The following is a 16,335-nucleotide window of genomic DNA, read 5'->3' as shown; positions in this document are numbered from 1 at the left end:
CATTGCATCTAAACCAACAACATGTTTATTAGATCCAATACCCACTAAACTACTGAAAGAGTTGTTACCTGTAGTGGAAGAGCCTCTTCTCAATATTATTAACTCGTCTTTATCTTTAGGTCATGTTCCAAGAATATTCAAGTTGGCAGTCATAAAACCTCTCATTAAGAAGCCACAATTAGATCATAATAACCTAGCAAATTACAGACCAATTTCAAATCTTCCATTTATGTCTAAAATACTAGAAAAAGTTTTGTCCGCTCAATTGTGCTCTTTCTTGCAAGAAAATGATATCTATGAAAAATTTCAATCAGGATTCAGGCCGCATCATAGCACAGAAACTGTACTCGTTAAAATCACAAATGATTTACTTCTAGCTTCTGACCAAGGCTGTATCTCAATACTAGTTCTACTCGATCTTAGTGCCGCGTTCGATACTATAGATCATAAAATACTCTTAGATCGACTTCAAAATTATACTGGTGTTCAGGGACAGGCATTATACTGGTTTAGATCGTATTTATCAGACCGCTACCATTTTGTCTGTCTAAATGGGGAAAAATCAAAGATGACGTCAGTAGACTATGGGGTGCCGCAAGGATCCGTGTTAGGCCCTCTGCTATTCTCAATATATATGCTGCCACTTGGTAATATTATAAGAAAACATGGAATTAATTTCCACTGTTATGCTGATGACACTCAATTGTATATTTCATCACGACCGGATGATAACGCTAAATTATCTAAACTGACAGCGTGTGTTGAAGATATTAAATACTGGATGACGTGTAATTTTCTGCAATTAAATTCAGATAAAACGGAGGTATTACTTATTGGTCCAAAAAACTGCCCACAAAACCTCTCACAATAATACTTTAACTTGGAAGGATGTCCTGTCACTTTATCCACAACAGTAAAAGACCTGGGTGTTATATTAGACCGCAACCTAACATTCGAAAATCATATTTCATATGTTACAAGAACGGCATTTTTCCACCTTAGAAACATTGCTAAGCTACGTAACATGCTATCTATTCTTGATGCAGAAAAGTTAGTTCATGCATTCATGACCTCGAGATTAGATTACTGTAATGCTTTATTAGCTGGTTGTCCTGCATCATCAATAAACAAGCTACAGTTAGTCCAAAACGCAGCTGCTAGAGTTCTTACAAGGTCAAGAAAATATGATCATATAACCCCAATTTTATCATCTCTACACTGGTTACCTATCAAGTTCCGTATCAATTACAAAGTATTGCTACTGACCTATAAAGCCCTAAATGGTTTAGCTCCAGTGTATCTAACGGATCTTCTATCGCCCTACAATCCATCGCGCTCTTTAAGATCATTAAACTCTGGGCTTCTGGTCATTCCTAGGATATCTAAGTCCACTAAAGGAGGGAGGGCATTTTCACATTTAGCTCCTAAACTCTGGAATAGTCTTCCTGATATTGTTCGAGGTTCAGACTCGCTGTCCCAGTTTAAAACTAGATTAAAGACGCATCTCTTTAGCCAAGCATTCACATTATAATTATCTTTTATACTACAGTTAAATCGGATCAAAAGCATTAATATAATATTCTGAACAGCAGCTACGCTAATCATTTCCCATCTGCTTTTCTGTTGTTATCTCGGGACACTAGTCCCAAGGTAAATAGTTCGTCAGCTCCAGTTTGTATCCAGCCTCTCATGGAGACTTCGGATGCCCCAACACCTGTGAAGAGACGACTCAACACCTGTGAAGAGACGACTCAACGTCTCAACACCTGTGAAGAGACGACTCAACGCCTGTGAAGAGACGACTCAACACCTGTGAAGACACGACTCAACACCTGTGAAGAGACGACTCAACACCTGTGAAGAGACGACTCAACACCTGTGAAGAGACGACTCGACGCCTGTGAAGAGACGACTCAACACCTGTGAAGAGACGACTCAACGCCTGTGAAGAGACGACTCAACACCTGTGAAGAGACGACTCAACACCTGTGAAGAGACGACTCAACACCTGTGAAGAGACGACTCAACACCTGTGAAGAGACGACTCAACACCTGTGAAGAGACGACTCAACACCTGTGAAGAGACGACTCAACGCCTGTGAAGAGACGACTCAACACCTGTGAAGAGACGACTCAACACCTGTGAAGAGACGACTCAACGCCTGTGAAGAGACGACTCAACACCTGTGAAGAGACGACTCAACACCTGTGAAGAGACGACTCGACGCCTGTGAAGAGACGACTCGACACCTGTGAAGAGACGACTCAACACCTGTGAAGAGACGACTCGACGCCTGTGAAGAGACGACTCAACACCTGTGAAGAGACGACTCGACGCCTGTGAAGAGACGACTCAACACCTGTGAAGAGACGACTCAACACCTGTGAAGAGACGACTCAACACCTGTGAAGAGACGACTCGACGCCTGTGAAGAGACGACTCAACACCTGTGAAGAGACGACTCAACACCTGTGAAGAGACGACTCGACGCCTGTGAAGAGACGACTCAACGCCTGTGAAGAGACGACTCGACGCCTGTGAAGAGACGACTCGACGCCTGTGAAGAGACGACTCAACACCTGTGAAGAGACGACTCAACACCTGTGAAGAGACGACTCGACGCCTGTGAAGAGACGACTCAACGCCTGTGAAGAGACGACTCAACACCTGTGAAGAGACGACTCAACGCCTGTGAAGAGACGACTCAACACCTGTGAAGAGACGACTCGACGCCTGTGAAGAGACGACTCGACGCCTGTGAAGAGACGACTCGACACCTGTGAAGAGACGACTCAACACCTGTGAAGAGACGACTCAACACCTGTGAAGAGACGACTCAACGCCTGTGAAGAGACGACTCAACACCTGTGAAGAGACGACTCGACACCTGTGAAGAGACGACTCGACGCCTGTGAAGAGACGACTCGACGCCTGTGAAGAGACGACTCAACGCCTGTGAAGAGACGACTCAACACCTGTGAAGAGACGACTCGACACCTGTGAAGAGACGACTCAACGCCTGTGAAGAGACGACTCAACACCTGTGAAGAGACGACTCAACACCTGTGAAGAGACGACTCGACGCCTGTGAAGAGACGACTCAACACCTGTGAAGAGACGACTCAACGCCTGTGAAGAGACGACTCAACACCTGTGAAGAGACGACTCAACACCTGTGAAGAGACGACTCAACACCTGTGAAGAGACGACTCAACGCCTGTGAAGAGACGACTCGACGCCTGTGAAGAGACGACTCGACGCCTGTGAAGAGACGACTCGACACCTGTGAAGAGACGACTCAACACCTGTGAAGAGACGACTCAACACCTGTGAAGAGACGACTCAACGCCTGTGAAGAGACGACTCAACACCTGTGAAGAGACGACTCGACACCTGTGAAGAGACGACTCGACGCCTGTGAAGAGACGACTCGACGCCTGTGAAGAGACGACTCAACGCCTGTGAAGAGACGACTCAACACCTGTGAAGAGACGACTCAACACCTGTGAAGAGACGACTCAACACCTGTGAAGAGACGACTCAACGCCTGTGAAGAGACGACTCGACGCCTGTGAAGAGACGACTCAACGCCTGTGAAGAGACGACTCAACGCCTGTGAAGAGACGACTCAACACCTGTGAAGAGACGACTCAACACCTGTGAAGAGACGACTCAACACCTGTGAAGAGACGACTCAACACCTGTGAAGAGACGACTCAACACCTGTGAAGAGACGACTCGACGCCTGTGAAGAGACGACTCAACACCTGTGAAGAGACGACTCAACACCTGTGAAGAGACGACTCAACACCTGTGAAGAGACGACTCAACGCCTGTGAAGAGACGACTCAACACCTGTGAAGAGACGACTCAACACCTGTGAAGAGACGACTCAACACCTGTGAAGAGACGACTCGACGCCTGTGAAGAGACGACTCAACGCCTGTGAAGAGACGACTCAACACCTGTGAAGAGACGACTCGACGCCTGTGAAGAGACGACTCGACGCCTGTGAAGAGACGACTCAACACCTGTGAAGAGACGACTCAACGCCTGTGAAGAGACGACTCGACACCTGTGAAGAGACGACTCAACACCTGTGAAGAGACGACTCAACACCTGTGAAGAGACGACTCAACACCTGTGAAGAGACGACTCAACACCTGTGAAGAGACGACTCGACGCCTGTGAAGAGACGACTCAACGCCTGTGAAGAGACGACTCAACACCTGTGAAGAGACGACTCAACACCTGTGAAGAGACGACTCAACGCCTGTGAAGAGACGACTCAACACCTGTGAAGAGACGACTCAACACCTGTGAAGAGACGACTCGACGCCTGTGAAGAGACGACTCGACGCCTGTGAAGAGACGACTCAACACCTGTGAAGAGACGACTCAACGCCTGTGAAGAGACGACTCGACACCTGTGAAGAGACGACTCAACACCTGTGAAGAGACGACTCAACACCTGTGAAGAGACGACTCAACACCTGTGAAGAGACGACTCAACACCTGTGAAGAGACGACTCGACGCCTGTGAAGAGACGACTCAACGCCTGTGAAGAGACGACTCAACACCTGTGAAGAGACGACTCAACACCTGTGAAGAGACGACTCAACGCCTGTGAAGAGACGACTCAACACCTGTGAAGAGACGACTCAACACCTGTGAAGAGACGACTCGACGCCTGTGAAGAGACGACTCAACACCTGTGAAGAGACGACTCAACGCCTGTGAAGAGACGACTCAACACCTGTGAAGAGACGACTCAACACCTGTGAAGAGACGACTCGACGCCTGTGAAGAGACGACTCAACGCCAGCCTTGTTATGGCCTAAATTAATACACGATTGATTAACTTTTTTGAACATTATTCTTTAACATTGTCTTTCTAACCTTTTTACTGTACATCTATGAAATGCACTTTCTATAAAGCTGCTTTGAAACAATGTGTATTGTGAAAAGCGCTATACAAATAAATTTGAATTGAATTGAATTGAATGCTCACCACATTTTGTGAGAAAAGTGTGACGTGCTAGAGCTAAACGGGTATTTGGAATCAGCATCTCAAAATGAGCAAGAAACAAGTATCAGATTTTATTCAGCAAATATGATGCAGGGTGGTGTAGTGATTAAAATCTTTTTCTTTTCCATTATTGTGTAACTCCATGCTGCATATTTTCCATTCAGTTCCAAGTCAAGTTCCTTGCTGCTGGTTAGGTCCAGTCTCAAGTCTTTACTGGCCAGATCCAAGTCATCATCAGCACCATTGGCTCTACCCAGACCCAAATCTCCATCATCGAGGATGGTCTCGCCAGGCCTAACTCTCCCTCCGCCTCCACCATCCAGTTCTTCAGCCGCACATCTGCTGTCTCCCTCCAGCCCAGGAGTGTTGATCACCTAGCTCCACATTGGGACTCCAAGCTCTGGACTCCACCTCGGCCTGTCGACCCATAGGTTCAAATTTGGCACCACGCTCTCTGGGCTCCACCGTGGTTCATCATCCCTCAGGCTCCCCAAGGCTCCTTCATCCCTCTGACTTCGCCTTGGTCAGTCATCATCCTGGTTGCACCATGGACTTCAGAGTAGTGTTAATTTCGTCAGACGAGACGAGACTAAATATGTTCGTTAACAACCTTTTTTTCCATGACGAAGACGAGACGATGACGAGACTGCACCAATGTCCAAAAACACTGACTTAGACTAAATTAACATGCATTATTGTTGACGAAAAAGAACGAGACTAAAATGTTTTGCATACAATAAAAACTAAGATAAAATCTCTCTTCATTTTCGTCTACAATTGTCTCTACTTTTTCATCATGAGATGAATATTCAGCTGTTCAAAATATTCCGAAAGAGTTCCCGCTGTTGCTCGAGTAGGCTACAGGTCTCTCTCATACTCCGCCTGTAATCTCTCGCAGCGGCGTGCATGGTCAGGTGGTTCCCGGAGCACTCAATACTTCTAGCGCTGTGTCCGTACATTTGAATGGCTTAAGCCGCGGAAGTTACACAACAGCTTCACTATACAGGTGTTTGCAGCAATTTTTGGCAAACCAAACAGCATAGTGTGCGTCAGCCACATTTACAGTATCATTTTATTATGGAGAGTGATAGAGATGCAACATTGTTAACATTAATATTAATGTTTTTCTTGTATTTAGCCCTCAGGTATTCCTTACTAATTATAAGTCACACTTATACTCATTGATGGTCAAATATGATCATACACCTTAACTATTTTAAAAATAAATAGCCTATATTTTAATTCAATGATATTTATTGAATATTTTGAGGAGATCTTTTGGTTCTAAATACTATTTTTGCAATACTTATGGTCCATTAATGACCACTTAAAATATTTTTCTTCTAATATTTTTATTATTTATATTACAATTAGTGTGTTAATTAAGGTTAAAATAGAGAATTCCACTGCAAAGAGGCAAATTAGAGCCATTTTGTGGCTGGAAAAATAAAAAATGTCACTTGTAATGCCATTACCCACTGGGTGCCTGTATGGCTCTTTAATAAATATACATGTAGTCTAGTTGCTCAAAAGTATTGCAGATCATAACTGCTTACTTATTTGTGAAATTTTGAAATGTTAATAATAGTGAATAGTAAAGAATGCAAGCAAATATAATATAACCCAAAAAAAGTGTAAAAAACTTATTTTTCCTTATATGTACAGTAGGCTATAGACATATGAATTCATACTGAATCAAGATCGAAATCAATATTTGTGCCCATCGTCTCATGAGCTAATGCTGATTTTAGGCATCTAAGGCAGCTGTAAATCAACCAGTTAGCTGTGGTGTTGTGGCACATACATTATGCAGGTTATATGTACTTTATGTAACTTATTTTGCCACAAAATATAGTGAGTTTTCCTTTGACTAAAGCTAGACTAAAATGACTAGACTTTTGGTCGACTAAAACTTGACTAAAATACCTTGAGTTGTCTTTTGACTAAAACTAGACTAAAATGACGAGACTTTTAGTCGACTAAAACTTGACTAACAAAAAAATATATGTGAATGACTAAATATGACTAAAACTAACAAGGACATTTGGCACAAGACTAAGACTAAGACTAAATAAAAAATAGGTGACAAAATTAACACTACTTCAGAGCCTGCCTCTACGCCTCGTCCCTCCACCCCTTTGTCTCTACTGGGCTCTTCCTTCCCTCTGGCTCCAGCTCCGGCCAGTCTGCAGAGCCCCTGTCTCTCCCTCGGTCCCGCTGAGCCTGTGGTTCTGCCTCTGCTCTCCAGTCCATCGGTGTCACCCTGGGTCTTTGTCTCCTCTGCTCCACCCGGGTCTCCAAAGTACACGTCATCGCCTTCAGGTGCGCTGTGGGTCTTCATCCTGTCTCAACTCTGGCTTATCCTCAGGCTCAACCCATCACCTCTCTGGCTCCTTCCGTCTCTGTCACTGTATTGCTTAGGTTCTCCTTCATTCATTACTTGTCATGGTTTCTGATTAGTGTCTCTCCTGTTGCTTGTTCCATAATTTACTTCCCTCTGTGAATGTAAGCCCTCAGTTCTTTCTGTTTATTGTCTTACATTAACCGTTGTTGTGCTGTTTTACTCCCCAATGTTTGATTAAAATTTACTTTGGTAAAAAATAATTTAATACATGGAAATTCTGACATATAAACCCATCATGGTAATTATTGTCCCTTACACATCAATTTGTCACTCTTTCTTATGATTAGGATTCGGCTTTTAGAAACTGCAGATGTGTGTTGGGCCGATTTTGATAGTAAAGAACAATATTAATATGTGTAGAGCTTATATGTCAGGCCACATCTGGTCAATGGGTGCGATGAATGTGGCAAAACAAGACAAAAGTCAGATACAGTCTATGATGTGCTGAAGAACAGTTTTGCTTTCAGATTTTCAGTTGGATGCCCTTGAGGTGGAATGAGAAGCTTCCAGTTAAACTACAATGCTTGTAATTCTTGAAATGCTTCTCAAAATTCAGCAAAAGACACCTGACATAGTTTTAAAATGAAATATAAAAAAAGATTCTGTGGAAGAACCATTCCAGTGAATGGGTGACATTTCTGTTCCCAGGACATTACATGTATAAACAGACATGAACATTAACCCTAAAATGCTTTTTATTATTAAGCAATGTATTCTGCCCCTTTTTCTTATCTCAGATATAAAATAATACCTAAAAAAATACAAAAAATAAAATAAAATAATTAATAAACCATCTAAAACACTAAACAAATAACATTTGTCATCTGTGCCCACTTTATAACAATGTCTTGAAATATAACAGTCCTGTTAAAAAAGGGGGGATGTAGTAAAAAAACTACAGAATATAGCAGAAAACATCTGGGCCATTTTGCATTTTCTTCTGTCATTGGCCATAACTCTAACCTTGAATTCAGGACTAGGCATAAAATAATGTCTTTCAGAAGTTGAGAACAAATAGTTGTAACCTGGCTCAGAGGAAAATAGGAATCATGCCTTTGTGGAGGTTTTTTTCCGGGAGATTAAGGGATAATACATGACTTCTTCACCTCACAAATAGTTGTTGAAAATAAATATGCTATGACATGCTCACCGCATTTTGTGAGAAAAGTGTGACATGCTAGAGCTAAACGGGTATTTGGAATCAGCATCTCAAAATGAGCAAGAAACAAGTATCAGATTTTATTCAGCAAATATGATGCAGGGTGGTGTAGTGATTAAAATCTTTTTCTTTTCCATTGTTGTGTAACTCCATGCTGCATCTTTTCCATTTATTTCCAAGTCAAGTTCCTTGCTGCTGGTTAGGTCCAGTCTCAAGTCTTTACTGGCCAGATCCAAGTCATCATCAGCACCATTGGCTCTACACAGCCCCAAATCTCCATCATCGAGGATGGTCTCGCCAGGCCTAACTCTCCCTCCGCATCCACCATCCAGTTCTTCAGCCGCACATCCGCTGTCTCCACTCCAAGCTCTGGACTCCACCTCGGCCTGTCGACCCATCGGTTCCAATTTGGCACCACGCTCTGTGGGCTCCACCGTGGTCCATCATCCCTCAGGCTCCCCAAGGCTCCTTCGTCCCTCTGACTTCGCCTTGGTCAGTCATCACCCTGGTTGCACCATGGACTTCAGAGCCTGCCTCTACGCCTCGTCCCTCCACCCCTTTGTCTCTACTGGGCTCTTCCTTCCCTCTGGCTCCAGCTCCGGCCAGTCTGCAGAGCCCCTGTCTCTCCCTCGGTCCCGCTGAGCCTGTGGTTCTGCCTCTGCTCTCCAGTCCATCGGTGTCACCCTGGGTCTTTGTCTCCTCTGCTCCACCCGGGTCTCCAAAGTACACGTCATCGCCTTCAGGTGCGCTGTGGGTCTTCATCCTGTCTCAACTCTGGCTTATCCTCAGGCTCAACCCATCACCTCTCTGGCTCCTTCCGTCTCTGTCACTGTATTGCTTAGGTTCTCCTTCATTTATTAGTTGTCATGGTTTCTGATTAATGTCTCTCCTGTCCCTTGTTCCATAATTTACTTCCCTCTGTGTATGTAAGCCCTCAGTTCTTTCTGTTTATTGTCTTGCATTAACCGTTGTTGTGCTGTGTAACTCTCTAAGTGTTTGTTTACTTTGGTGAAAAATCATTTAATACATGAAAATTCTGACATATAGTCCCTTCATGTTTTGAATCCAATTCAAAGGTAATTATTGTTCATTACACATCAATTTGTCACTATTTGTCAGGTTATATGTCAGGCCGCATCGGGTCAGTGGGTGTGATGAATGTGGTAAAACAAGACAAAAGTCAGATACAGTTTATGATGTGCTGAAGAACAGTTTTGCTTTCAGATTTTCAGTTGGATGCCGTTGAGGTGGAATGAGAAGCATTTCAAGAATTACAAGCATTGTAGTTTAACTGGAAGCTTCCCAAAATTCAGCAAAAGACACCTGACATAGTTTTGAACAATGGCTCCATTTTAAAATGAAATATAAAAAAAAGATTCTGTGGAAGAACCATTCCAGTGAATGGGTGACATTTCTGTTCCCAGGACATTACATGTTTAAACAGGCATGAACATTAACCCTAAAATGCTTTTTATTATTAAGCCATGTTTTCTGCCCCTTTTTTATCTCAGATAAAAAACCCTAACAAATACAAAAATGTTTTAAATAATTAATAAACCATCTAAAACACAACAAACAACATTTGTCATCTGTCCCCACTTTCTAATAATGTCTTGAAATATAACAGTCTTGTTAAAAAAGGGGGATGTAGTAAAACAAGCACAGAATATATCAGAAAACATCTGGGCCATGTTTGCATTTTCTTCTGTCATTGGCCATAACTATAACCTTGAATTCAGGACTAGGCATAAAATAATGTCTTTCAGAAGTTGAGAACAAATAGTTGTAACCTGGCTCAGAGGAAAATAGGAATCATTCCTTTGTGGAGGTTTTTTCGGAAGATTAAGGGATAATCCATGACTTCTTCACCTCACAAATAGTTGTTGAAAACAAAAATGCTATGACATGCTCGCGATCTACTAGAGAGACAAGCCGTGCTGAGAGAGCGACGATCTGCGCTTGAAACATCACGCGCCGATGCACACAAGTCAGTGGTTAATAACCTCTTGACTCCGACCTCGTCTACTCCTTGTGTTTCTTTGCACAGGACCCAAGCACCCAGGACGTGATTGTGCCAGGAGGGGCGTGGTTCAGTGAGGTCTGTGACAGGAGAGAGAGTCAGGAGACAAGTAAGCCGTAAGTGGGTCAATTGCAAACAATGAACACCTGTGTCTTGTTCCAGTAATGGGCGTGGAGAGACCAGATATAAGCCACCAGAAAGAAAGTTTCCGGGAGAGAGACTGACAGGAGACTCGGGAACACACACACCAAGAGAGGAGCGCTCTGGAGAGCAACTGAACTTTGTTTGAGAACTTTTGATTTATTTTGTGAAACGCTGGTGAGCGTGTGCTGTGCTAAAAGAGTGTGGGAAACAGAGCAATAAAAGCCACCCGAGTCTCCATTAAGCTGACCCTGCCTTCTTCCTTCCTTACTCATATCGAACTTTGTTACAGTGGTGCTGAAACCCGGGAAGGAAGAAGCGGCCGTCGCCATGCAAGTTCCGCCGTCATCATCGCCATTTGCGGAGATCATCTCGTCCCTCGCGGTCCTGCATCAGGATCAACACCAGGCTCTGCTCGATCTGAGGAGCGACCAAGAGCGCCGCTTCCAGACAATCATGCAGGCCCAGCAGGAGGACTGCGAGAGGTTCCGGAGCTAGATGGACCGGGAGGTTCGGACAGAGGTCCCAGCGATTCCGAGTATGACCACCCACCTGCTGCTGAACAATATGGGGCCCCAGGACGACCCAGAGGTCTTCATCGACCTCTTTGAGAAGACGGCCGAGGTGGCAGGATGGGCTCGGGATCAATGGTCAATGAGGTTGATCCCCCTGCTGTCGGGGGAGTCTCAGACCGCAGCTCAACAACTCCCTGTTCAGAACCTCCTGGTCTTCAACGACCTGAAGAAGGCCATCCTGCAGCGGGTCGGCCGAAGCCCAGAGCAACACCGCCAGTGGTTTCGGTCGCTGGAGCTGGGCGAAAGTGGCCGACCCTTCGTGATGGCCCAACAGCTCCGGGACTCCTGCCGCAAATGGCTACTGGCTGAGGGAAACGACGTCGGAAAAATCATCGACCTCGTGGTACTGGAACAGTTCGTCACTCGGCTAGCCCCGGAGAACGGCCGAGTTGGTCCAGTGCCACCGACCGACGTCGTTGGACTCAGCTATCGTGTTGGCGGAAGACCACATGGTGGCGTGCCCGGGGGTCGGCGGATCCTTACCATCTCTCTCTCTCTCTCCCCATTTTTCTTCTCCCTCTTTGTCCTACAAGCCTGTCCCTTTACCCAGGTCCCGTCCTCCAGGCCCGCCCAGGATTCCATCCCGAGGGAGGGGTGGAACGAGCCCGGAGTTTTCTGGGGCGTTGTGAGCTCCGCCCCGCTAAGATCCGGCGGGACCAATGCTGCTCCCTCTGCCCCGCTCTCTCCACGCCCATCGCTGGGCCCACTTACCACCACAGGGGTGCCGGGTAGGTCTGGGCCGGCCTGTTGGCATTGCGGGGAACCGGACCATTTCCTCGACAGATGCCCAATGATGGAGGTGGGGACAATGATCCGGGTCCCGGATGTCCCACAGGCTGCCCCCGGTCAGGCTGGCTGGTACCAGATACCTGTGAGTATTAAGGGGGGTACCTATCCGGCTTTGGTGGATTCGGGATGTAACCAAACCTCGATCCACCAAAGCCTGATTCAGCCCGAGGCATTGGATACAGGCCGCATGGTTAAGGTACGGTGCGTTCACGGGGACGTGGTGAAATATCCTGTGGTGTCAGTTGTGATTCAATTTCGGGGTCAAAAGCATAGTGTAGAGGTGGCCGTTTATCCGCACCTCAGGCATCCGCTCATTCTGGGAACCAATTGGCCGGCTTTTAAGGATTTATTGGGGTATTTGTGTGCGGATGTCTCTTGTAATAAAAGAAAGCTGGAGAAGGCAGCGGCCGCGCAGGTGGGAGAGGCTGAACCTGGACCACTGAGCACTGAATCCGGGGAAACGAGCGCGATTGAGAGACTGATTCTCTCAGACCGCGATGACTTTCCCCTGGAGCAGTCTCAGGATGAGTCGTTGAAACATGCATTTGAACAGGTCCGTTCTATTGACGGCCAGTCTGTCCAGCCTGACCGACCGCTCTCTTTTCCATATTTTTCTATTATAAAGGACCGGTTGTATAGAGTGACACAAGACACTCAGACAAAACAAAATACAACCCAGTTATTAGTGCCAAAAAGCCGCCGGGAAATGCTTTTCCAGGCGGCTCATTGTAATCCCATGGCTGGACATTTGGGACAGGGAACAACATTAAATCGTCTCATGGCCCGTTTCTTTTGGCCGGGCATTCATGAGAATGTGCGCAGGTGGTGCGCGTCTTGTCGTGAATGTCAGCTGGTAAATCCACTGGCCGCTCCAAAAGCGCCATTGCGCCCTCTTCCATTGATGCAGGTCCCCTTCGAAAGAATTGGGATGGACCTCATCGGGCCATTAGAACGATCTGCACGGGGGCATCGCTTTGCATTAGTGATAGTGGACTATGCAACACGATACCCAGAGGCAGTAGCGCTCCGTAACATTTCGGCGAAAAGTGTTGCGGACGCTCTGTTTCGTTTAATCTCCCGCGTGGGGATCCCGAAGGAGATCCTCACGGATCAGGGCACGGCGTTTATGTCACGTACTGTACGCGAACTGTACGAATTATTGGGCATTAAATCGATTCGTACCAGCGTCTATCACCCACAAACGGACGGACTGGTAGAACGATTTCACCGCACGTTGAAAACCATGATTCGTAAGTTCGTCCACGAAGACGCCAAAAATTGGGATAAATGGTTAGAAGTCAAGTCAAGTCAAGTCAACTTTATTTATATAGCGCTTTTAACAATGTAGATTGTTTCAAAGCAGCTTTACAGTGTTAAACAGGAAAATAATGCAGCATAGTTTTATTCAGCTGTATAGCCATTCTGGAAAAATTTCAAGTATCATACAGTGACAGTGTGGGCTTTAGATCAATAATTTGATAAGTAATTTAGTTTAAATGGTTAATTTAGTTTATTATTTAGATGTATTTCGATGTTTAGTTGAAAAATTTAACCCCTCTTATTCGCTGTACGCGAGGTCCCGCAAGCCTCCACAGGGTTTTCCCCCTTCGAGCTACTTTACGGACGTCAACCACGCGGGGTGCTAGACGTTCTGAGGGAAACTTGGGAGGAGGGACCTTCTGATGGTCGAAATGAAATTCAGTATGTCCTGGACCTGAGAACAAAACTCCACACTTTGGGGCGGCTTTCAATGGAGAATTTGTTACAGGCTCAGGACAAACAGACCCGGCTGTATAACAGGGGTGCTAAACTGCGAGAATTCACACCGGGAGAGAAAGTCCTTGTATTGCTGCCCACATCAAGCTCTAAATTACTGGCAAAGTGGCAAGGACCCTTTGAGGTTACACAGCGAGTCTGGGATCTCAATTATGAGGTGGTGCGCACGGACAGGGGCGGGGCACGTCAACTTTACCACCTTAATCTCCTTAAAAAATGGAGCGAGGCGGAATCAGTGATGCTGGTGACGGTAATTGGGACAGAGGATGATCTCGGGCCAGAAGTGACTACTAACCCAAAATCTATCGCTCTGGCCCCAGGAGGAGATCACCTTTCACCGTCTCAACTCACTGATGTGGCCAAGTTGCAAGCAGATTTTGCGGACGTGTTCTCACCCCTTCCCGGTCGAACAAATCTCATCCAGCACCATATTGAGACCGAGCCGGGCGTGGTAGTTCGCAGCCGGCCGTATCGTCTTCCGGAACACAAGAAAAAAGTGGTTCAAGACGAGTTAGAAGCAATGCTTGATATGGGCGTAATAGAAGAGTCACACAGTGATTGGGCCAGCCCGATAGTTTTAGTGCCTAAAACGGACGGCTCGGTGCGTTTCTGTGTGGATTACCGCAAAGTAAATGCTGTGTCGAAATTCGACGCGTATCCAATGCCGAGGATTGACGAATTGCTTGATCGGCTAGGCACCGCTCGGTTTTATTCGACACTGGATTTGACGAAAGGATACTGGCAGATCCCCCGGCTCCCCGGCCTGAGTCGGGCGGTGGGGGTATGTGCCAGGAGGGGCGTGGTTTAGTGAGGTCTGTGACAGGAGAGAGAGTCAGGAGACAAGTAAGCCGTAAGTGGGTCAATTGCAAATAATGAACACCTGTGTCTTGTTCCAGTAATGGGCGTGGAGAGACCAGATATAAGCCACCAGAAAGAAAGTTTCCGGGAGAGAGACTGACAGGAGACTCGGGAACACACACACCAAGAGAGGAGCGCTCTGGAGAGCAACTGAACTTTGTTTGAGAACTTTTGATTTATTTTGTGAAACGCTGGTGAGCGTGTGCTGTGCTAAAAGAGTGTGGGAAACAGAGCAATAAAAGCCACCCGAGTCTCCATTAAGCTGACCCTGCCTTCTTCCTTCTTTACTCATATCGAACTTTGTTACAGTGATCATCCCTGGTTTCGTTCACTCCGGCACCGACACAGCGCCATGGACCGTGGATGTTCCCGCAGCTTAAGACGCGAGCCAGGACCAGAGCTAGGACCTCTCCGCCCCTCCCGGTCTTCGAGATCTCCACCCGGAACCGCTTCTCCCCCCTTTGCGAGACGGAACGCGACGCTGTGGTCATCGGTACTTCCATCGTCCGGCATGTCCACGCTACCTCAGGTAAAGGCAAGGTAATCACTCACTGCTTTCCTGGTGCTCGTGTTCTCGATGTCGCTGCGCAGGTTCCCGAGATCCTGAACGGTGACGAGCGCATCGGAGCTGTCGTGTTGCACGCGGGAACGAACGACACCAGGCTGCGACAGACGGAGGTTCTGAAGAGGGACTACAGGAGCCTGATCGAGACGGTGCGCAGAACATCGCCTGAAGCAGCGATCGTCGTGTCTGGACCCCTTCCCACGTACCGACTAGGACATGAAAAGTTCAGTAGATTATTTGCTCTAAATGAATGGTTAATGTCATGGTGTAATGAACAGAAGCTGCTCTTTGTAAATAATTGGAATCTGTTTTGGGAGCGACCTAGGCTCTTCCGTCCTGATGGCCTTCACCCCAGCAGAATCGGAGCGGCTCTTCTGTCGGACAACATCTCCAGAGCGCTGCACACCATCATATGACTAGTAAGTCAAAGTCCAAATCACTGTATTTGCTGTCCTAACTTAATTGACATAAGTACCAATGTAGAACATTATATAGAAACTGTGTCTGAACATAACTGTGTAGAACATTATATATTAACTGTGTTTGAAAATAACTGTGTAGAACATTATATAGAAACTGTGTCTATTCCTCGTTTAGTGAGGTCAAACATTAAATCTACTGTAAGATCTAGGAAAAATCTAATTGTGATTAAACCAGAAAATTTCAATATCAGTGAACAAAAACAATTCTGTCCTAACTTAACGGACATAAGTACCAATGTAGAACATTATATAGAAACTGTGTCTATTCCTCGTTTAGTGAGGTCAAACTTTAAATCTACTGTAGGATGTAGGAAAAATCTAACTGTGATTAAACCAGAAAATCTCAATATTAGTGAACAAAAACAATTCTGTCCTAACTTAACGGACATAAGTACCAATGTAGAACATTATATAGAAACTGTGTCTATTCCTCGTTTAGTGAGGTCAAACTTTAAATCTACTGTAGGATGTAGGAAAAATCTAACTGTGATTAAACCAGAAAATCTCAATATTAGTGAACAAAAACAATTTCCAA

The 16,335-nt window shown here is 45.7% G+C and overlaps 1 long non-coding RNA gene across 1 annotated transcript; it reads right to left on the bottom strand.

Annotated features, from left to right (window-relative positions):
- Positions 1-476: 476 nt before the first annotated feature.
- LOC307141956 lies at positions 477-5,794 on the bottom strand. Its single transcript, XR_013818399.1, has 4 exons — positions 4,693-5,794; positions 3,769-3,900; positions 3,505-3,724; positions 477-3,372 (listed from the first exon to the last, which is right to left on the bottom strand). It is a non-coding gene; the product is annotated as an uncharacterized lncRNA (long non-coding RNA).
- Between the last annotated feature and the right edge of the window lie 10,541 nt (positions 5,795-16,335).

Source organism: Gobio gobio (genome assembly GCF_949357685.1).
Source record: "Gobio gobio genome assembly, chromosome: 18".
NCBI classification, from domain to species: domain Eukaryota; kingdom Metazoa; phylum Chordata; class Actinopteri; order Cypriniformes; family Gobionidae; genus Gobio; species Gobio gobio.
The sequence above is the reverse complement of the archived record's forward strand: the minus strand, read 5'-3'. Positions and strand labels throughout refer to the sequence as shown.